Genomic DNA, 24,413 nt, shown 5'->3' on the forward strand with positions numbered 1-24,413 from the left:
TCCAAACCCCCCCCCCCCCCCCTCCACTCCACCTCCTCTCAGCCAGAGGTGGAAGTTTTTATAAAGGCCTTTTTTTCTCCACACTTTAATAGTGCTTTTAACATGAGGACTGTAGGCGAGATGTGAGGAACTTGCATGCTTAAGTTAGGCTCTATGCTGAGATTATTAATTCAGTTTAAGAATTATGAGTATGTTTATGAGGAGTTTAACGTGTTCTGTGGAACAGAGTAATCTACCCCCGGGGTATAAGAGAGACAAAACGGAAGGTTGTGTTTCCAACTAACTTATCAATACTTTGATGATATAGATTGTACCCTAAGTGTCAGGATAAGAAAAATTATTTTCACTATACAAAGTTCAAGAATGCATTTTATCTCAAGTTATGTCATAATTGTATTTACATTTATAATTTGTTTGTTGCAGATCATGCAATTTAATTGTAATGGCTGTGTGCCTTCAGAGTGTTTTCGCAGTGTGGTCTTTTGGCCTGGAGAGGGAGCACTTCATATCAATCCGTGTTTCACAGACTCCTCTACACTTCTTTCCTTGCTTCTCCTGTTGTTTGCTGAGCAGTGAGAGGGAGCAGGAGAGAGAGTTTGAGATGGTAGTAAGAGGCAAGGAATGAATGATCTCTTACAGGATTACTTTGCAGTCTAATCTCTAAGTATGTAGGGAGAAACTTGTGAGATTCTAAGAGTCAGTTATGTGCTGTGGTAACCGCCCTCCTGGTACAACTTGAGCTTTCAAGTTTTTTATTTCAACGTCCACAGCTTACAGACTTATTATTCCTCAGGCGAATGTATTTTTCTTCCATGCAAGATCTGTTTACTTGTCTTTTCCTGTTCTGCCTTTTCACCAGATTCTGGTGTCCATCTTGCATTTATGCAAACCGAGTGTTTTAAAGGCTAAGCACAATTGAAATGAGGGGAAAAAATAATAATTGTCCATAAAAGCTTGGCCACAGAATCGTAAGTGGTACACCACTAGATCTATCCAGTCATGTTGTTCCCATGCAACTCCTCTACAAAGTAGCTGTTGCCCCCTTCTCCTTTTTATACAGGGCTGTACAATGAGTTGCTTCAAGGGTCAAGACTGACGATAAGGATTGAAAGTGATGTTGAAAAGATGCCTGCTTTTTAAATCGAAAATATAAACAAGTGACATTTATGGCTTTCTCTTTGACCTCTACAATATGGGAACAGCATTAGTCCTCTGGCTTAAAGATCATGACATTAGCTGTTAGCTATTATGCTATTGTTTACAATGTGTTTATCCCTCCTTTCCTGTCTTTTTGTATAGTTGGAGCAAAGAACTGACGAAGCTGGAAACAGGACACTGGCACAAAGGTAAATGTACTGTGGTTAGGAAGAGGAATTGTTGGGGAAAAGTGTCAGGGTTTGAAGACGGGAAATAGTGAAGTGATGAAAATACGATTATTGGAATAGAATTTCCTGTTTTGAGTTCAGCATGTGAAATGTCAGGTCATTTTCCTCTCTGACCAGGTTTCCTGTCCTGTTGATCACGAGGAAGGGTGAACTCCCCAATCGGAGCCATTCCTACTGAGCAGCGACAGAAGGAAATTCTTATTTCCTTATAAGAAATATTTACTGAATATATGAATATATCTCTATATTTACTGAATTATTTAATTTTTTTCAATAATAGATATAGTGATTATATATATATATATTATTAAAAAAATAAATATAATTCAGGTAATATATATATATATATATACTGTATATATATATATATATATATCAATTTATTATTTACTGAATGTATGTTATTGAATGTATGTAAGTTATATAAATATTGGTGAAAAAATAAATAACATATAACATGCATTCAGTAAATAATAAATTACTACATTAGTAGTATATATGCTTATATATAGATGACTCATTACATGGGAGAAATAGCCCTGAGGAAAAACATATGTCTTATGATTAAATTGTAGATTATGTCATTGCATGTTGTCATTTACACAGAGGAAGCAAGGTCGGGAACAACTGGATTAGCTCCAGTGTTCATATAGAGTAGGTTTGTCTTTTTTAATATGAGTAGTTTCGCCATTTAGAGGCTATATTTGGTCAGATTAAGTTATTTATGTCCTTTAGTAGCATGAAAATTGGAGCTAAAATGCATTGTGTGACGTTATGTTTGTACAAGCAGCAGATTGCCGCTTTGCCCGGCCTAAGTCTGCCTGAACGTGTCTTCCCAAAACTGCTCTCTGCTCTAATTACTGTTATCCACAAACTACTCAAGAGTTCAGCACCTTAACCTGTACTTGTGCTCCAAACTTGCACATTTGTATCAATTATGTTCACTTGAGAGGGTATATTTGAGGCTGTGCTCTTTTGCGGCATCTCACAATCCGCTCATGGGCATGTAGGGATAATTGACGCCTTCAGACAGTGGTAAAACAGTGTGGCGAGGAAGCAAGGTCGGGAACAACTGGATTAGCTCCAGTGTTCATATAGAGTAGGTTTGTCTTTTTTAATATGAGTAGTTTCGCCATTTAGAGGCTATATTTGGTCAGATTAAGTTATTTATGTCCTTTAGTAGCATAACAAAAATGTGAAGTGTGCACTAAATTGGAGCTAAAATGCATTGTGTGACGTTATGTTTGTACAAGCAGCAGATTGCCGCTTTGCCCGGCCTAAATCTGCCTGAACGTGTCTTCCCAAAACTGCTCTCTGCTCTAATTACTGTTATCCACAAACTACTCAAGAGTTCAGCACCTTAACCTGTACTTGTGCTCCAAACTTGCACATTTGTATCAATTATGTTCACTTGAGAGGGTATATTTGAGGCCGTGCTCCTATGCGGCATCTCACAATCCACTCATGGGCATGTTGGGATAATTGACACTTTCAGACAGTGGTAAAACAGTGTGGTCAACAAAGTTGCATGCAGCTCTCCATTATGATCTTCGTATAAAACTTCAGGTGTCTCCAAACTATCAAGCTGCAAGAGCAACTTCATAGTTTAACTCGGAGATCATGGAGACAAAACCCTGCTGTAATGGCATACCTCTACTGTTCCTTGTAGTAATGATTAAGTAGAGGTGGAGAAAGCTCTTGTTAGCAACATTAAAGGTATGTGGGCTGTGGCTGGGCAACCACAGCACAGTAAATCCTTTCCTCCGCATTCTACCAGGGGAGAGTTTTCAGAAACCGCCAACTTGCCATATAAGATCAATAAGTCAAAACAAAAGGGTGGGGAACTCTTAAAAGTCCATTTTTACATGTAAGTATATATACGTTTCAACAGCATTTCAGTAATCACAAAAGTTAGATTACAAGTTAGTCATAGCGTGTGTTTTCAGTTCACGCTAAATAGACACGCTCACAGACAGAAGTCCTTTGTCTAAGGATCAAACCACAGTAACGTTACACCCCTCAAGCGCTTTTAACTAAGATCCATATCGGACAATACATAGACAAAATGTTATTTATTACTTTATTATAGATTTCCATATTACAACTACTTAACAAGGTCAAGTCGCCAAAAGCCAACTGCTATATTAAAAATATGTTTAGTTAACTGCTATTTCAAAGTCTTTAATGCACTCTGGACTCTTTAGGACAGTGTTAGGACTTTCTTTTAACTTTAACAAAGTTTTTATAGTATTTATTGTGTTTTAAATTAAAAGGACGGGTTTGTAATCTAATGCTTTTAACTTTCATTAAGTCACACAGTAAAATTTGACCCAAGTTTAATTAAGGAAACATCAGTCAGTTTGACTGATCATTACAAATTGCTATATAAAAAAATATTTTCACTAACTGCCAAATGCTACATTAAAAGTGTTTTTGCTAACTGTTAACTGCTATATTAAAATGTCTTTTCACTAATTGTCATATTAAACATTTATTTTTGTTAATTGTTAACTGCTTTATCAAAAAGTTTTCAATAATTACTAACTGATATCCAAAAGTATCATAAAGCTATATCGTAAAGTGTTTTTTGCTACAGTAACTGCTATTAAAATATATTTTCACTAACTGCTTACTGTTGCATGTATATTAAAATGTCTTTTTGCCAACTGCTTTATTAAAGTGTGGCAAAATACCCCCAAAATATTAAAAAATCGCATTACAGTTACATAATGCAACTACTTATTATATAATTCAGTCTATTGGAAGTCACTGCAGTGAGTAGCTGATTAAATTTGGTCCTTGCTTTACAAGACAACACTGCTGTTATCTCCACTGCGTAACATGTGTTCCATTCTTAAAATGTGTCATACTGTATGTGCAGTCTAGAAAGGCACATTCACTGTGTCTCCCACATGCACGTTTTTTTAAGCATTGACCTTTAGACTCGGTTTGATTTGTATGGCTACAAGCTTGGTATAAAGGTATTTACCTCCCACACCGGCAAGTTTGCTCAGAAAATCATATGCAGAATGGAAAAATCATTGTTCTAATGTTCTCTCCTGCTTTTAGTACTTTCAGTGAGTACCTCTTACATTTTGTATTACTATAAGTGACTAGCAAAGCTGTAACAGAACTCTAGACATCACTTCCAGGATCAGGTTTTTTTCCCCCCACAGCTGTAGACACATGAATCATGTCACAAAAGAAATATTTGGAGATTAAAATGGTTAACTGAGACTGTTTTCCTCTTAATTCTTTCTGATCTGTCTTGTATCACATGCAGTTATGAAGCTGACTAATGTGAAGGCCCTTATCTCTAGCTCCTCTCCTGTAAGGTGATATTGTGCCAGGCTTCTGGTGCAGAATGATAATAGCTCGAAGGTAAGTTGAAATATAATAATATTAATTATTAATTAATTATATAATTATTAATAATTAATTATTAGATTTTTTTTTTCTTATGTGCCGTACCATTTATCACCATAGGTGTGCAAATAACTTTTTTTGTCATTCTGGACAAAGCATTGGACTGGGGGACAAACATCCAGAGAACATGATTTGTGGCTTTATTTACTGAGTCATTTGTGTAAAAGATGTGGTCATTACAGATGAAATACTATAAAGCATGGCGCCCTGGAAATGTCTTAGCCTCCGACAAGAATCATTCAACTGGATACGAGTGCAGTTGATTGATAAAAATGTTCATGCTTGTTTATGAAATCTGATACGTGGTATCTAACAGCCTGTGATAGGACCTTCTCCCACCAGTACTGGCCTGGCCCTCAAACCACCCTCAAAAATAGAATGATTACAATAGCATGTGTTTAAAACGAACAAGCTCTGATAAAACAGGAAAAGGCTTGTTAAACTAATTTGGAATCAAGATTTTCTTGCTTTCAAGAGAGGATTTGGCCTTGAGCTCCTCATGAAAGCGGCCTTTTAAAAAGAGAAACAAATTTCATTGCTTTGTTTTTTGAACGCCTGCCTCTGATTGCGTGAACTGTTTGGTCACACACAAAAGTATGCGTTCATCCTCATCTCGTGAAGAGGAGACAGATGCAAGACCGCAGTCCAAAGCCAAGAATTCTCCGACTTTTATTAGCCAAACGGAGCATAATGGGTTGTTGTACAATGTAAACCAATGCTACTAATGCGTGAAAAGTCTCTAATTATGATGTTTTCCACAGTGATGAGCTTCAAAAGGCAAAGAGAAGACATTTGAGACAATGTAAACTTCATGCTACAGCCTGTTGGCCCTCGTATAAGCATACATGAGTGTCACTACAGGAAACATCTGGAAGTGGATCTACAGACGTCTTGGGGGAGATGACAGGGTGAGGATTAACTTCCCCTTCCACACCGTCTCATGCACTGGGAATCGTGTGGATTCTGTCGAGGTCTCCAAGCAATCCCTGAACAAATAAAGAAGTACATGAAGCAAAACAGCCACAAAAATGAGACAATCAAAGCACATTGTGATTATCATGAGGTAATTTTAATGTGGTGTAAACATGGCTGTGCTGCAAAGTGAAAAATGCTAGTCTGTATTGAAGTTTGAGGTTAGGTTTTCCTCCATGGGTAACGGAGAGCGCTTATGTTTGCTGTTTCAGTGGTTACTCAGGGGTTCGTGAAGAAGGCCTCGAAGACTTTGTTCTGTGCTGATCTGTTCTTCAGGCATCACATAAAGCAAGGTACTGTACATCTTTGATGTAATTGAGTCAAACAAGGATGTCCCAGATTACTAAATGACAAGTGTCAAGTAGTGTAACCATCAAGTAAAAATTAATCAAATATTTTTCTTACACCTTGAATAGATAAGGTTTAAAATGTGGAAGCCGTTTCCACCACTGAATAAAAATGAATTGAATTCATTTCTCAGAACTGTGAGTTTATATCTTGCAATTCTGACTTTATTACTCGCAACTGCAAGTTTATATCTCACAAGTCTGAGAAAAAAAGTCAGAATTGTGAGATAAAAAGTCACATTACCTTTTTTTTTTTTTTTTCAGTGGCAGAAACAGACTTCCATATTAAATACACACACACACACACAGGTTTGTTTTATGGTTTATGGGGACTCTCCATAGGCGTAATGGGTTTTATACTGTACAGACCGTATATTCTATTGCCCTACACCAACCATACACCTAAACATACCCCTCACAGGAAGCTTTGTGAATTTTTAGATTTTCAAAAAAAACTCATTCTGAATTATTTATAAGCCTTTTGAATTACGGGGACACTGAAAATGTCCTCATAAATCACCTTCTCGTTGTAATACCTATGTCATACCCATGTTATTATACAAATTTGTGTCCTCATAAACCACATAAACATGCACACACACACACACACACACACACACAAAATAAAAAGTTATTAAACAGTAAATATAATGACCTTTTCTTAGGGTTAATCTGTCTGGTTTTACCTAAATATCTTTTTCCTTGTAACTTTTTTTTTTATACTACTTTTGAGTTATGAGGATCTGTAGAAATCTATAGATCTCTGAGATAATGTTCTGTTTTATAATTTTCTTGTCACATGAAAACAAAACATTCTGCATGTTGGTTACACCACACTGACTTTGATTTGACAGTTTAAAATTATAATAATAATAGTGCCTTTTTAAATAATAATAATAATAATGTCTTAACTACTTATGCCAAGTTTTTTCCCCCCAATTGTTAACTTTAATTCATTACAATATCTGACTCCATATAAATATCAAAATTATTTTTAATATAGAAATTGAAAACAGGTTTATCATAGAATTGTTTCATTGAAGTAGTTGTCTGTACCAATTACATTTTTTATGTATTTTAGAAAAGATTAATAGATCCTGACAAAAATATGAGCATCACGTCATTGACCCAAATACACATGTGTTTGTGCATCGTTTTCCATTTCACTCGCTCTCACGCACAACCATAAACTCTTCACGCCTTTGGTCACTTGCGCTTCTATACCCCACAAATCTCGTTTTCTCCCACTTACTTTCATTCACGCACCCCGCAGTTAACTTTCTCCATCTGACATGCACATTTTCATGCGTCATCACTCACGCTCCCCCACACTGTACATTGACACTGCATTCCATTTACCCACAAATCTTTGCCACCTCCTCATAAATACAGCTCACTTGAACCACTCTGACAGAAAAAAGAAAGGTGTAGAAGAACTGAATGAAAGAACAAGTCTAAACAGGCATATAGAAGGAATAAGAAGAGATAAACAAAGAGAAATAGGCAATCAGAGCAAGAAGCTTTAATAGCAAGAAGCGCCGTTAGGGAGAAAGTGCACAGTCACACTCAAAGAATGCAGGGGAGGAAGGGGCGACTGGCGTGACTGCCCCATTTTTCACAGTCTTAATCAGAGACAGCTGTCAGTGTGAGGGGAGGCTGACCGGCCGTGCGGGGGAGGGCTGGAGCAAGGGATGAGAGAAGAGGAGAACGGCGCTCGTGTACCCAGTGGAGTTGGCGTTTATTTATTTCCTTAACGGAGTGGAAACTCAGGGGGAGATGTGTGAGGAGAACAGGCCCACCTTCCTTTCTGCTGCTGCTGCTGCACTGCTGGATCACGTTTAGCGGCGTCTTCTCACATCTCTGTTTAACCGTATACACGCACTCACTTCCATTTAACCCCACAAGGGCCTCCTATCACATATAACACATTGCCCTCCTTCTTATATACAGCTCGCCACATATAGTAACAAATCTCGCTCCATTCACAGTCACAGAGGGCTCGTATACCTCAGTTGAGAACAGTGAATCATAACATTATGGGTCCAGTGCTGTACTTACCAGCTAGGTGCTGCATCGTACAATGACTTTCAGGGAGGTCGACTGTTTTACAATAATTTCATTTTGATATTTTCAATTTGTTCATCTCGTTCAAGCCTAATCGTGTTTTGGTGCCACTTGCACAGTTTGCCAAATGTCAACTGTCTTTGGTCTGCCTACAAAGTGCATAAGCAATAAAGCATTGCTGGTTCTTGTTTTTGACCATCCATTTACTGCATTGTGAAAATAAAATATGTGCCCTGACTAACTTTGAACTCATAATTGAGCTTGATTTTAGTTAGTGAAATATTGAAGGAAAAATACAGGTCACACTTTTTTTTATTTTAAGGTCCAATTCTCGCTATCAACAAACCATTAACTATGACTTTTGCCTAAATAATCTCCTAATTTGCTGCTTATTAATAGTTAGTAAGGTAGTTGTTAAGTTTAGGTATTGGGTAAGATTAGAGAATATGGTCATGCAGAATATGTGCTTTATAAGTACTAATAAACAGCCAATATGTGAATAATAGGCATGCTAATAAGCAACTAAAATGTATCTTAAAATAGAAATACTTTTTGTATTCTTGTTGCTTTTGTATGGTTTTAAAAAACTTCATTAAGCTTCATTATCAAGGCATAATACATTATACATTTGTATGCATTGTTAGTGTATACATCTTAATCATTATTTTAACTATTATTAACTGTGTGTGTGTGTGTGTGTTTTCTTCGAAATAGTTTTCACTCTGGAATTGCAGTAAATTTCACATAACTCACTGAATGAAACAAGGAATTTTGAAGTAGAAAGACTAAAATCCAGTATTTAATATAAAATCTAAAACATATATAAAACATACTCCAGTAATCTTTTATTTCATTTACAACCTTAAAAAAAATCTGTATATGACATTTTTAATCTGAAATTGCTATGTCATTAAAAAGGTCAAATTATGTTTTTTCGATCTTGATCTTGTATGAGGGTCTTTGATGTCATTAAAAATATATATATTTTTAAGAACACATTTTAATAAATTTTGGAATAAATTCATTGCAAAAACTTTGTATCTTAAGATCCCTTAATGACTTCCTTCACGAGGAAGAGGGTTCAAGTCGTACTGAATAAAAGCATCTGCACAATAGCTATTCACATTCCTTCTCAAAGCAGAATTTCACACAATCTCATTCACCCAGCATGCAGAGAGCATCTCAGCCTCACACAGGCGCTTGTGTTTGACAGCCGAATTCCAGTGATGTCATAATCTTCTCACCTCATCATAACGATGGGTCCATGTTTATATGAAGACAAAATAGAAACCTTAGGGAGGGAAGCGTTGCCTCGCAAAGACGTGCAAACATGGCAGAGTAAGGAATAGCTCACTTTCCACAAGATAAACAGTTTCTGTGTGCGGCAAAGATGAAATAAGCAACAGTCTTGCTTGTTTATCTCAACGGCTAAAGTGTTATGGAACCGGTTTGGTAGAGTTTGGTTTGCGGTGGTACCTTTGATTGGATTCTCCCTTCTTTGTTTCAGTTCTAATGTCCCTGTTTATGTGGTCAGAGAGGGTTTCCTGTCTGCTGTGCACAGTCAGAGGCCTCATGGGAATGCTTGTGTCTAATGAGGCTGACGTGTTGTCTAATAACAGAAAACTATTCAGATGAACAAGCTCCCTCAGCGACTCAGAAATTATATTGTAGGGTTTGAGGCGATATCTCTGAGATCTGGCTGATCAGATTGATCAAGTTTACTCTTTTCTTCAGCTGAATCTTTTAACAGCTGCCTTTTGTGTCTCTCACGAAAATGAGGATTTTTGCAATAAATGAATGGCATTAATAGTTAATGGCATTTTGTTTTACTATATATTATTACAGGCACATTTAAACTGTATGCTATTGCATATTTTATGTATGTTACTATATACAGCGGGTAAAATAAGTATTGAACACGTTACACGTCACCATTTTCCCCAGTAAATATATTTCTAAAGGACATGAAATTTTCACCAGATGTCGGTAACAACCCAAGTAATCCATACACACAAATAAAACAAAACAAAAAAGTTCAGAAAGTAAGTTCTGGGTAATAAAATGGAATGACACAGGGAAAAAGTATTGAACTACTGAAATTTATTTAATACTTTGTACAAAAGCCTTTGTTGATAATGACAGCTTCAAGATGCCTCCTGTATGGAAAAACTAGTCGTATGCATTGCTCAGGTGTGATTTTGGCCCATTCTTTCACACAGTCTTCAAATCTGGAAGGTTCTGTGGGCCGCTTCTATGAACTCTGATCTTTATTTCTTATATTCTATTGGATTCAAGTCAGGTGATTGGCTGGGCCATTCTAGCAGCTTTATTTTCTTTCTCTGAAACCAATCAAGAGATTCCTTGGCTGTGTTTGGGATCGTTGTCTTGCTGAAATGTCCACCCTTGTTTCATCTTCATCATCCTGGTACTGTAGGTGTTGGGACTGAAGCAGCTAATATTAATTTCCACTTAATAGGGGCAGGATTGCTTTCTAATTACTGATAGATTTCAGCTGGTGTCTTGGCTTTCCATGCCTTATTGCACCTCCCTTTCTTCATGTGTTCAATACTTTTTCCCTGTCTCGTTCCATTTTATAACACATAACTTCATTTCTGAACTTATTTGTTTTGTTTTCTTTGTATGTATGGTTTACTTGGGTTGTTACCGACATCTGGTAAAAATTTCAAGTCAACAGTACCTTTAGAAATATATTTACTGAGAAAAATGGTGACGTGTTCAATACTTATTTTACCCGCTGTATATTACATTATGAGTAACATAAGAGCAATGTGGATTGAGTTCAATGTGCTTTACATTCAAAGCAAGGTTGAAATGAGGTAAAGTTTGAGAACAGCTGAAAATAGGGCTACTGAAAAGTCTTTTGTTGTCAGTATTATGTTTCTCAGTTTCACTTCCCAGATGAGATTTGATGAGATGGTGATTATTATAAAAGACCCGGTGTCTTAAAAACATGGTGTGAAAACAAATATGTGATTAGTGCATGTAAATAACATGAAATTAACCATAAACAGATGTAAATGTGTCACGATGTTGTGTGTTGCCACAAGGTCAGAGATATTCTTGGTGTTTTCCCCGATAACCACCTCTGTAGTGCAACCAAACTGTGTAACCGATGTCTGTCGACGTGCCATGTGTGTGTTCTATTTTGGTTATGAATAACTCCCCTCATCATCTGTCAAAGAGCTGCTCATTTCCTGCGCACACACTCTTATCTAATGGTATAACGTTTGTGTGGTCCCTTCTTTTGTAGACCATTGGAACTCAAACATGGTTGACTTTGCGATTGTCTTAGGCCTGTATTTTTGTTTTGACAGTGACAAAGAGAGAATTTAAATAGGATTTGCGTTTTCTGGCTTGATGTCTGCATGGAAACAATGCATGTTTTTGTATCTGAACTTGTGCAGACACGTTCTCGCGTTTGCTTTTATGATTACATATATGTCTTTTGCATGTCTTTTTCTCATAAAAGTGACTCAGAAGACAGTAAACATTGCGTAAGTGACAACGTGACATAGCAGAACATAAATCTAAAAAAACAAGTCACATGCTAGGCCTTAAAGAAATAGTTAACCCTAAAAATGAAATTTCTTACGAACATGCAGCTTTTTAATTGTGATTATTGGGATGTTTTTATCAGCTGTTTCAACTCTCAATCTGACAGCACTCATTCACTGCAGAGAATCCATTGGTGAGCAACTGATGTAATAATATATTTCTCCAAATTTGTTCCCATAAAGAAACTAACTCATCTACATCTTTGAAGGCCTGAGGGCAAGTACATTTTCAGTTTTGGGTGAACTATTCCTTAAAGCCCTAAGAATGCTGAAAGATAGTACTGATGCAGTTTAAATTTAATTTAAAGTGTAAATCTCGATTTGATCACTCAATAGGAGGAATGATAAAATGTCTGTAAGTCTTAGGCTGGGTTTATTCTTGATAATTATTTGAGTCACACTTTATTGTGGTTCAATTCTCGCTATTACCAAACCATAAACTATGACTTTTGCCTCAATAAACTCTTAAGGTAGTTGTTAAGTTTAGGTATTGGGTAGGATTAGGGATGTAGAATGTGGTCATGCAGAATATGTGCTTTATATTAACTAATAAACAGCCAATATGTTAATAATAGGCATGCTAATGTAGCATTTGGACCAATCAGACACACAACTATTTGTTATATTTAACAAATAATATCTAACACCCCCTCACCTAAACAAAGGGCCAATTACGAGGGTCTATGGACCCTTCCCCCGAAATGCATCTAACACCTCCGAAAGGCAGAACAGGCCTCTGGTTACATGGCAATCAATGCTGATATCACTGGTTTTATTGCCCAAAGGAATGTGGGCAGAGAAACTCACTCATTTTCCTCATAGGAAAGACTCATAATGCCCAGAGAAATGGGCTGTTCTCTAATTAATTCATAGGAAAACCTTTCTTTGAATGAACAAGCATATCCTTCAGGTCATTGTGTATGTTGTTACTGTCCTTGTATATTGTCTTTTATATTGTATACTGTTTTATGCAGGCTTATGATGGAACCACTAGTTCCTGTCATCTTAACTATATGTAATCCTACCATGTTTAGTATCTATGAATTCGGCTTTTGATGATCTAAACGAGAATGTATATTATATGTTGGTACATAGGCAATATATTAGTGTTCTAAGAATCTTTAGTAATTTTGATTCAAGTTCCATATGCAAATTACCATGCTTTCACATAAAGGTTCATAAAACTCCCCAGTATTTCCAAACTCCCGCTTGGAATTTCAGCCTTTCTCATTGGACAAGCTCATTCTGAGAGGCGTGAATTTTGTCAGGCCTTAAAGGCCTCACACCAGTGACCCGCCTTCAGTCTGCAGTTCTGTTAAATTCTGAGAAGATGAGGATGTGAGCTAGCACCCCTCTAAGGACACCCTAAGTCTGTGCCAGGCCTCGGGCCTTGACTTTCCATTCTTTCCGTTCTTTTTCATCAACCAACTTCAGCAAAGATCAACTTGAGCCTTCAGATTGCATCAGGACTCTCTGTCAGACAGACAAGACGTGCACGTATCAAACTTAGTCTTATTAATTGATACATTAAGTATCATTTGCACCTTTTTACAAAGGTGTGTTTGAACTAAGAAACTGATGTTTCCTTCAGGCTGTAGATCTGCTGAATATCCAATGGTCCCATAGCTTCATGTTTTATTTCTCTTCTCTTTACTGCCTAAGCTTTAATCCTGTTCCTATACCAACTGTATGCGTGTGTGTGTGTGTATGTGTATGTTAGACTAGTTTAAGTGTTTATGTAGTTAATAAAGTCTTACTTGTATCACACCTGAGGTTGTTCATTGTTTGCTCATAATCGCAGTCCCTAATCATGCAGATTTTTGCTACATGCTCTGTGTAGTATTGTACAGTAAGAAAGTTATTTCCCTTAACCAGGAAATTAAAGGCGTGATTGTCTTCAGAAACATTTTTTGTTATGCTGGTTGAAAGTCTCTTCACATCCCGATAGCAATCATTAAGTTAAGTGGTCTAAATGTATTCATCTGTATTTATATATTTTGTGGAAGGCGTAGGACCAAGAAATGTTCGTCCAATCGAGCTTTCCTACCTGCCTGTCAACTTATGTATTAGCATACCTCTGCGCACCCGGTTCGCGCAGACAGGACACGTCATCAGCGCGTTCATGCACGCTGTGCAGACAGAGCGAGGATGGCAGGCAAACATCAACAACCCGATCGTCATTCCTGGTATTGTAGTACTTTTAAAGTTTTCTCACCAGTGAATGACGCATGATGTAGCCCAGCGATTAATCCAGTCCTCACGCCCCCCGCTCTGCATATTTTGAATGTCTCGCTTAGTTAACACACCCAATTCAAATAACCAGCTCGTTAGAAGTGAGCTACGTGCATGAACTGTGTTCCGATCGATATGATCCCTACACAGTGGTCATTGCTCCCTCCTCACTGAGCGGGGGACATACGTTGAATTTTACTTCACTTCGGAACATGGGCTGGAATTGGGAACCGCTGATGTAGCCTATTGTAGTAATGTTGTCTCTGGTACTCTGGTCTGTGAGTGAGCGTATATGCATTCAGGGGGCGTGGCTTTGGACGGCGATTGCAGGGAGGGTGGGACATTCGCTTTCAGTGCTATCAGGCTAAAGTTAGCATTTTCCAAGATCTCCTATTGCGCCTTTAACGTTCTTAGAATTGACAGACAGTTGACCCTGAGAGGTCAAGTAAATACTTACAGCGGATCTAAATATTTATAATTAATTATAACTAGTGATGATTAATTATGCATATTCCCCCTTTGAGCTGATTCGCTACACTAATAAGCAACTAGTTAATAGTGAGAACTGGTCCCTATACTAAAGTGTTACCATCATTTTTAAGTCTCGGCTACAAAAAAAGCCATTGAGCTTTTCCACTTTTACTGGCCAGGAAAAAAAGATTTCATTAAACACACTTATATAATTATACACACTTACTGCTGTCACAGTACATGGGGTAAGTTGTCACATTGGAACCTGCTATTAAACAGACTATAGGCCTTTTTATCTAAATTCAATAAGATGAATATTAATATCAGTCCAGTTTAAACCAACAAATATTACACTTAATTATATAAATTTATGACATTTAAAATAGACTTTCACTGTTTTTATGAAAGATTATGAAAGATTTTATTTTATTATTCTATTGGACTTTGTCATTTAACCTCTCCCCTTTTGTCCTTACTTGTCCTCTGTTATCAGGCAGAGAGGTCAGGTTGACCCAGCCCTGTGCTGCTTTTAGTTGGAGGGGGGCACATTTTCTGACTCATGCACTGTCCCTCCAGAGGTCAAAGTTCAAACCCAATAACCTAATCCCACTGGGTTTATTTACCCGCATATCTCTACATTGCTAAATCTCTCCTGAGTGACTTGTATCATGCATTCTTGGCCAAGCTAAACACTCCCGTGCGGTATTGACCTCATCTCTGAAACGCTCTCGTCTCTACTTTAATTCCAAAACACTATCAGGATATTCATCTGCACTTATCACGGTGTGATCAGGCGGTGGTATCTCTAAGACTTCCCTATTCGAAAAAGGGAGCTTTCTTGGTACTTTCCAGGGCACTTTCACTCTTGAATGTGTGGTAATTAACACCCTGTGTTTATCTAACTCTTTAAGATGAGAGCTGCTGGTGTGAGTCATCTTGTAAACCTGGCTTTAAAGTTTCATACTGTAGACTGCCCTCTCGCCCTTTAGCGGTTTCACTCCCCCATCCACCTAACAAACTATCATGCATTTGCCCATGACTGTCAGAGATCTGTTGCTGTCTCTGTGTTAAAATAGCCATAGACGAAAGTCGAAAGTAGCAACACGTAATCAAAACATTCATACTAGCATCTAAAGAGAACAGTATTAGCATTAGCATGTAGCTTTTGCTGCTCAGATAGTAAATCACTAAATCAGTAAAAAAAATCAGTTAAAGGTGTTTCTTAGAAAGGGCATGAGGTCTCTTTATTATGTGAAGACTTTTTGTATTTTTGAATAAATTTGTGGTCAGCTACATAAAACTGAGAAAGGTTATGTGGTGGATCTTGTTTTGTTCTTTGTTCTATGTGGGACTTGTGAAGAGAGGAAGTGAGGTCACATCCTGCCCTACAATACTAAGTGGAAAGTGGGCTGAAAAGAAGCCCCCAAATTTCCTTCATATTATTTTATCATGATTATGGTTGAACTCATTTTCCAAATTTCCCTTGTATTGAAAAAAAAAGATAAAAGAAAGGTCACTATATAGTGTTGCTTTAAACATACAAGAAGTACACTTTAGCATATTTTCTAAAAGAGTACGCAATATGGAAATAATATACTTTAAAAGAATATACGTAATACATAGTAATGGATGTAATGTTTTTGGACACCTAATGCATATTATTTGCAATTAAATGAAAATGTATGATAGTTCAAATTTGTATTAAATGCAGTTATTTGAACTTTTGCTTTTTTGACCCACTTAAGCAGCACTTAAGTACATCTTTATATGTAATTTCATAACACTGTTATATATGAAATATGGTTAAAGTATACTGCTTAATGTACTGACAAGGTTTTATGGTAAACTAAAATAGACTTTAATGTCATTACTAATGAAACATGTATTTTGTAATGATCAAGTTGCAAGTTATTTAACTTTAAATGTAATAATAGCATAACAAAAGATAATTAAAACATAATTAATCATTAATCTTTTTAAATGTTAAGAAACACGCACTTTAAGTGGCCTTTTATTTCAATAATATATTATCTGCAAGTATAGTTTTTTTAAACATTCTTTTAAGATTTGAAGTACACTACAACTACAGTTACTGTAACATATCATTTCAAATCATTTTCACATAGTTATTTAACTTCACATATAACATAAAGGCCCGGTTTCATAGACAGGGCTTAGACTAAGCCAGGATTAGGCCATAGTTCAATTAGGACATTTAAAGGGGTCATATGATGCCCATTTTCCACAAGTTGATATGATTCTTTGGGGTCTTAATGAAAAGTCTGTAACATAGTTTGGTTAAAATTTCTCAATGGTAGTGTAAAAAGCACCGAGTTCAGCGGCTCAGATGTCGGGAGTAAATGACGACTGCTATGTTCATTATTACATCCAACAACAGAACACCTCAATCGCTTAGGAGTCATTCTTGTCTACATCTGCTCCAGCGGTGAAACAATGGCGGACTGATGACAGCTCACTCGACTAAGGTAAGACTCCAGTCCAGTCTGTGCTGAAACGCTACTGTCAATCAAACTATCGTGGGAGGGGCCTGTCTGTGTGACGTCACACAGACCGGCATCTGAGATCGGCTCGATTTGAGAAAGGGGAAAACATTTAACCAGATTTTTTTTTAAAACACCGGGTGGATTTTTATCATTATAGGGTGGTTGTGTACACACACTGCCAACACACATTTCAGTTCAAACAACTTGTAAAAGTGCATGTAGCATTCTATGACCCCTTTAAGTAATTGTTATTAACATGCCTTAGAAAAAACATTACTGGTGTGCATCTTGAGACAAAACAAACGCACTGATATATTTTAAGTCAGTGCAAGTTTCTTTCAGTTAAAACAGCTCAGATTTACACTTTAGTCTGGGACTAGGCTTAAGCCTTGTCTGTGAAACCGGGGGATAGTCACAAATAAAAGTCTGATTTATATATGTATTCATTTTAGTTTAACCATCTGTGACTCATTCTGTGCTCAACCTGACATCAGCAGCATGTTAGTCTAGACTGAGTGGGCACCACACATTTCTTTATCTTCAAGAAAGCATATTCATTTCAGATAAGTAAATCAGGATTAGTGTTGACTGTACATGCCCAAAGCTAAACACGTAACATGCTATGCACCTGATATTGACAGTCCTTGGATTTCCTTTTTTGTCACTCTAATACAAGTCGTTATTTCATTGCTTCCTAAAATGTAGTTTTGAATGCCAGATCCAATGGGGTTTTATCTGTCATGATTTATACCACATGAATTTTATCCTCCCAAACCCTGAGGAGCATTTCTGATCTGTTTATTATTTCCTCACAGCTGAAAACATTCAAAATCCTGTCTTATGTAGGTCAAAACACTATTTTATAAATGAGTTGCTTATTTGAATAGTTTCTAAATGACTGAGGATAATTAACATTGTCTATAGAGTATTTTGAAACCAATAGTAAATGACTAAAAGCAAGAAAGTCGTTAAAGGTTTGATTGTTTTAAATATATTACAAATATGATTGCTTTCATGAATAAAATAGTTTTTCTATGTGTGTGTGTGTGCTTACGAATGGAGCAGGATGTTCTGAGGTTACTTTATATCGGCCTCTATTGCTCTCACACACATGTTTTATCTGACTGTGGAACATGCAGAGGAGGTTTCATGTCCTGCTGCATATACATAGGCACAGATGCACACAACCCACAGCAATGCACATATTTAACCCTTTCCATGCCCACACAGGAAAATCCTTTTCACTTCAATTCTAAAACGACACCTACTAAATTATAGCTAATGTCTTGTTTACTGGAATATGGTTCCAGCACAATGCTGCAGAGTTCTTAATGTTCCAATGAAAGCTGAAACATTGTGACACTGTATAAATATCAGCCTGCTATTTCCATTCCAAGGCACTGTGTGTTTAGTCTGATAGCTGTGATGTGATCAGAGCTCTCTGATGACGTGGCGGTGGCTCACGCCAAAATGTGGAGGTCAGTGACGTGATGTAAGCTTGCTGGCAAAACTGGGTTGTGACTAAAAACGCTGTATTATGCATGCCAGGCCAGTAGTTGGCGATGTGACTTTGTAAAGAAACTTGCACATAGAGGTGAGAGATATACCGGTAGACACGATTAACCAGTAGAAATTGATCAACCGGTAGAGATATTGGACTATTGCCTCTATCGCGGCTAAACGCTCACATGACATTGCTGTGCTACATGGTCATAAAAACCTATCGTTTGCACGTGTTTTAAGCATTGCGGTTTAAAAACAAGTAATTTTAAGCCATTGAAATGAAATCAGCGACGAAAGAGAAATCATTTCGCTATATTCACACACTGAGAGACTGTTGAGCACTGCCAGAGAGGCGCACGCACATGAAGACGGTGCTTATAGAGCACGGGAGTATTGAACGGAATTATTTTTGCCACTTTATAGGCCTTGAACAGTTAAACACACACACACTTGTATGTGTCAGAATGTCCATCTTTGCAAGTATCCTCACAAACACAGTAGGTCTGAAAGCAAACAGCTGAGAAAGAAAACACATGTAACAGTATATTGGATCTGGGTCGCTCTTGAAGTGATAGCAGTCTAATATTTCTGGTGTCTGTCATTCATGTTAATCACACAACAAAATAGCAACCCTCTACATTGCGAGTAAATCACTCGCATATGCGACTAAATCTTCACTCTGGGCGACTAAATTATGTCTAATATTAGCCAATGGCTAATAAATTCTCAGATTTTACTCGCCAGTGTGTGAGTTGGAGGCTGAGTATATGACTAGCACAGATATATTTTCACTCACAGAACACTCTGACTGAGCGCTTCAGAGTTTCACTCTCCGTCAAGCGATCTGTGATATTTTTCAGTTCATTTGAATGGATGCGCAGCGCACCTGTGTTTGTGTATTTGGCGTAACGTAAACTCTAGTGTGAAGGCGCATGACTCGCCGTCGCTTTCTCTCACACGTGCAAAGAGCGAGTGTCTTACATAACATGCAGGATTGATGCGCTACATGTAAACGATATACTTTGTTGTTCCTTTGGAATTCTTCAGCTTTTAAGAACTGTCCGGTTTTCCTGTAGTAGGCGGAACTAATGCGCAAATGACAATCTCATTGGCTGGTGCTCACCTATTATCGTCCCTGTTTTGATTTCAGCGAATCAGTTCAAGCCAAACGCACACAGCCTGATTAATATTCATGAATCCAGTAACTCATTAATCCTTAGTGCGTTTTTATATTGTTCTTATTAGTAGAATTTGTATAATAATAATAGTAACAATAATATCTTATCAGTATTATTGTTCGTTTTTTTTTTTACAGGAATACTGAATGACCAAAAAAAGCACCAGCACCAGTCCTAAGTTCATGATTACCAAGTTTTAATTCTAATTACACTCTTAAAAATAAAGGTGCTTCAAAAGGTTCTTCACAGCGATGCTATAGAAGAACCATTTTTGGTTCCACAAAGAACCATTCAGTCAAAGGTTCTTTAAAGAACCATCTCTTTCTTACCTTTTTGCAATCTGAAGAACCTTTTTTCACCACAAAGAACCTTTTGTGAAACAGAAAGGTTCTTCAGATGTTAAAGGTTCTTTATGGAACCATTTAGACAAAAAGGTTCTTCTATGGCATCGTGAAGCACCTTTATTTTTAAGAGTGTACTAAACTTCAATTATTAAATAATACTTGATTATCATATTATTATGTTTGACTGCTTGACTGACTGATATTAAGAGTGTACTTTCAGATATTTAAAAAGATGTACCATTTTACAAACATTATATATGTTATATATAATGTATAATATATATGAGTATAGTATAGTATAGTGTAGTATAGTATTTCAGTCTGGCGAGTAAACAAAAAAATGTACTAGCCAATGGCGATTCAATTGGTTTGCAACAAAATAGAGATAATCTCTCACTGCTCTGGACTAAATCTTAACGTTAATTAGAAAAATATATATATTTAATTAACACACAAAGAATATGCAGTGCTTTTATACATGATTACTTTATACAATGTATGTAGCATTTCTTATTTATTTGTTATACTGTAGTTTTTTTGTCCTATTGCTTGTTATTACAGTAGTTTAATTGCTTACTGTTTACTTGTTTTCAGTGAGCTTGAGTTTTAGTTCTTTTGTGATATTGACACTGGTGGCAAGAATTATTAAATTTCTCGAAAATGTTTATATCATAAAGACCTTATTTAAAGCAAAAATAACTATATTGTGATATATATCCGTACTGTGAAATAATATTACTCATATGGTGGTATAAGATTTTGGTAAAATCACCCACCCCTAGCGCATACTACAGACTGAACATATAATATGCATGAGCATGACGTCATTGTTACACAGAGATGCTAATGATACCATTTTCCAAACATTTGCACTTTGAAAAAGTTTTCAAAAGTTTGTATTTTCAGGCCTCAAAACTCTGTTGTTGTGTAAATGAATGGGCAAAACGCAAAAAAAAGTTTTCTTTTGTTGGCGCCAGTAGCCTCATGGGCAGTGCGGTGACCTATAGCGGCTGTCCCGAGTTTGAGTCCTGACTCGCGGACCTTACCCGATATCCCCCCACCTTCCATCTCTCTCTCCCACCTCGCTTCCTGTCTGATATAATGTCCTATCCTAATAAAGGCAAAAATGCCAAAAAAATAAAAAATGTTCTTTTAGTTGAAAACAGCGTCACATAAACTTCCCCTTAGTGTGGAAAGAGATGGAATTTAAATCAGATTTTTTTGGACGGATTAGTGTGTTTATAAATGACAGATTCTGAAGCCTTTACATTCACCACTAAGATTGAATATTTGGTTACATCCTTCCTCACCAGTATTACCTTCTCTGGCCAAGGTCGGGCAGACTGAGCAATCTTTTGCTCCCTATGTTTGTTCAGCAGGGTGATTACGGGAAGCGCCCGGATAAGTGGGTTTAAATCGAGCCGGAGTCCTTCCTTTGGGAATTCGTTAATGATTTAAAGGGCCCAAAAAACAAGTACTGGTATTTATACAGCTTCTCTGATTTGTTTTCATCATCATAATGCTTTATATTTTGTAACTATGTTTAATATGAATCATTTCTCATGGTTCAAACTTGTTTTTGTTCTGGCTCTACAGGCTAACTTTTTCATGTTTTCCACACCAAAAGTCTTGCTCTGAAGGCCAGGTGTGTGTATGTACGGGTTGGGGGAGGGGGGTTAAATGTTTCAGGGTTAACTGTAATTCATACACTAGAAAAGTAAGTGTCCAAATTACCAACAAGCTAAAATTATTTCCTGTAGTGGTGCTTGGAAGCAGCTATTTCTGCCTCGCCTTGTTTATTTGGTGGGGGGTGGGGGACAGAGTTAGAAAGGGTCTGTGGACACATAATCCTCTCCAAAAAAAGTGATTTATTTATGAATTCCAGCCCTGAACTGCCCTCCTCCCCTCTTCGCTCGCATGCCTCCAGAGAGAGTGTGAGCTTGCCAGAAGTCATTGGCTGATGTTTACAAGACTGGATTGGCTATTTCCCATGGTGCCTTGTGCCTGCAGTGATATCTTATTTATGTAAGGCCTGATATGGGAGAACAGAGGATTTTATTTTGGGCTATTCCCCATAGATGGATCCGATTCCTCCAACTGGAGCTGTTTGCTAAATACGTGCGGCTTTTCAGGTCTTAGACCATGTTAGTGGGCCTTGATAAAATCTTTATTAATTGTCACATCTAGACAATTCTACGGGAAATGTAGCTTATGACAGTTTCTGGGCTTCTTTTTCATTCAAATTAACTATAAAATTAAGTCAAGTACATTTTGGAGGCCTAAGAACCTGACATCGCCGACATCCCACAAGCCATCACTAGAAAGAACTTTAAAACAAGTAAAAAGTTTTGTTCAAATTCTGGTCAGTTTTTATCTGCGCTTCCATTTGCTGCATATGTTTCCACCTTAGAATAGGGGTTATTTGCAACAAACTTCTGTGTTCTGTAAAACAGGTCTTGTCACTTCCGGTTTAGGTCTTTTGGATGTGCTCTGTTAAATATGGAGCTGTTTTACTCAAGATGCCTTCAAAGGAGATATCAAAGGTGATCATAACCGATGTCCCTCACATATGCATACTGATATCTAAAAGTTTCTTTTTTTTGTCTCAGTAACGTTCTGATATTAAAATGGAATAAAATGGCAACAATAAAAACAACTAGCTAGGTTAGCTGATTACCTTAACAGTCCATAGATATTGGCATCAGTTCATACTGTTAACACTTTCTCAGACAAGCAGATACAATGAAACCTGTTTTCCGGTTTGGTCAGGTGACATTTGACATATACCTCATAAAAAGATTGTGGCAATTATGACTTAATATATATCCCAATGTGACTTTGTTTTGTCAAAATAGTGATTTTATAACTTTCAGTCTGACTTTAAATATTGTAATATTACTTCACATTTTGCATTGGTTTTCACACTTTTCTTGTAAGTAACTTTATTTGTCGCAATTGGGATCTTAATATGCTACAATATGACTTTTCACTTCACAATCGTGAGTTGGTTTCTCAACATTTTTATTTTATAGCCTAACTCTCAATGTCACATTAAACGTCACAATATTACTTCACATTTTCATTGATTTTCTTGCATTTCTTGTAATTATGACTTTGTTTCCCAATTGTGACTTTATATCCGTCAATGTATATAATATGACTCAATCTGACTTTAAACCTCGCAATTGCGATTTTATATTCCCCAGCTGCAGCTTATTAACTCGCAATATGTTGCAATATTACTTTACATCTTCACATGGGTTTCTTGCATTTCTTGTAATTGTGGCTATATATCTCACAATTGCATTTTTATATCTTAATATGCTTCAACGTGACTCCCAATTTTACAATTGTGAGTTGGTTTCTCAAAAAATTGTGATATAGCTCTTAGTCTGACATGATTATGTCACAATATTCATTTATATTTTTGAATGGTCTTTCTTGTATTTCTTGTAATTGGGACTTTATATCTCTCAGTGTGATATAATATGCCACAATCTAACTTTAAATATCACAATTGTGATTTTAAATGTCCCAGCTGAAACGTGCGTAATATTTCACAACATTACTTCACATTTAGACATGTTTTCTTGCATTTCTGTGACTTTATAGACCAATTTGGAGTAGACGTCACAGTTATGTCACTTGCAGCTGCGCGCGCATTGTGGTGGCAGAAAAACACTGGGAACAAGTGGAGGGAAACGGGTAAAATGCATGGAATAAGAGAAAAAAATATATTGTTGTGCTTTTGGATGCCAGAATCGGAATGGAAATCTTTTTTTTTCAGAAGTGTGGGATTATAAACTCTTGATTCTGAACCCGAGGGGGAAAAAAGAGAATGACGAGTTGATTTTTCTTATCAGAAGTGTGAGATTTAATCTCGGAATTGCAAGAAAAAAGTCATAATTTTGAAATACAAACTCAAAATTACCTTTTTTATTCATTTATTCCATGGCTTGCACAGACTGCTATGTTAAAACCATAGGTTAAAACTGGCATTTTCTGCCACCAGATAGACTCCGCCCACAAAAAACGTCATCACTGTTTGCAAACACTAAAATTGGTCTATAACGCACAGTTGCAAATTTATGTTATGGAGTGTGACTTTGTATCTCACAATGTGACTTAGTTTCTGATTTTCAACTTTATCTCACAATTACCTTTTTTTCTACTTTGAGGAGGAAATATGCTTTCATAGTGGTATATACACATCTGTAAACATTTGATAGTTATAATATTTGCCATAGCAAAATGCTAATTCTTGTGTTTGGCTGGGGCTTTATAAATGTTTAAGCTCTAGAGCACAAACAAATAAAAACAGAGCATATTTTTGGCAATAAAGCAGCCATCTGGCTTTTGTAATATCTTGCGTCATGGTGCGAGGCTCTCTCCGCTCCTTTTGCCCCCTAGCC

This window comes from Sinocyclocheilus grahami, unplaced genomic scaffold (genome assembly GCF_001515645.1).
Source record: "Sinocyclocheilus grahami isolate Dianchi unplaced genomic scaffold, SAMN03320097.WGS_v1.1 scaffold189.1, whole genome shotgun sequence".
NCBI lineage: Eukaryota > Metazoa > Chordata > Actinopteri > Cypriniformes > Cyprinidae > Sinocyclocheilus > Sinocyclocheilus grahami.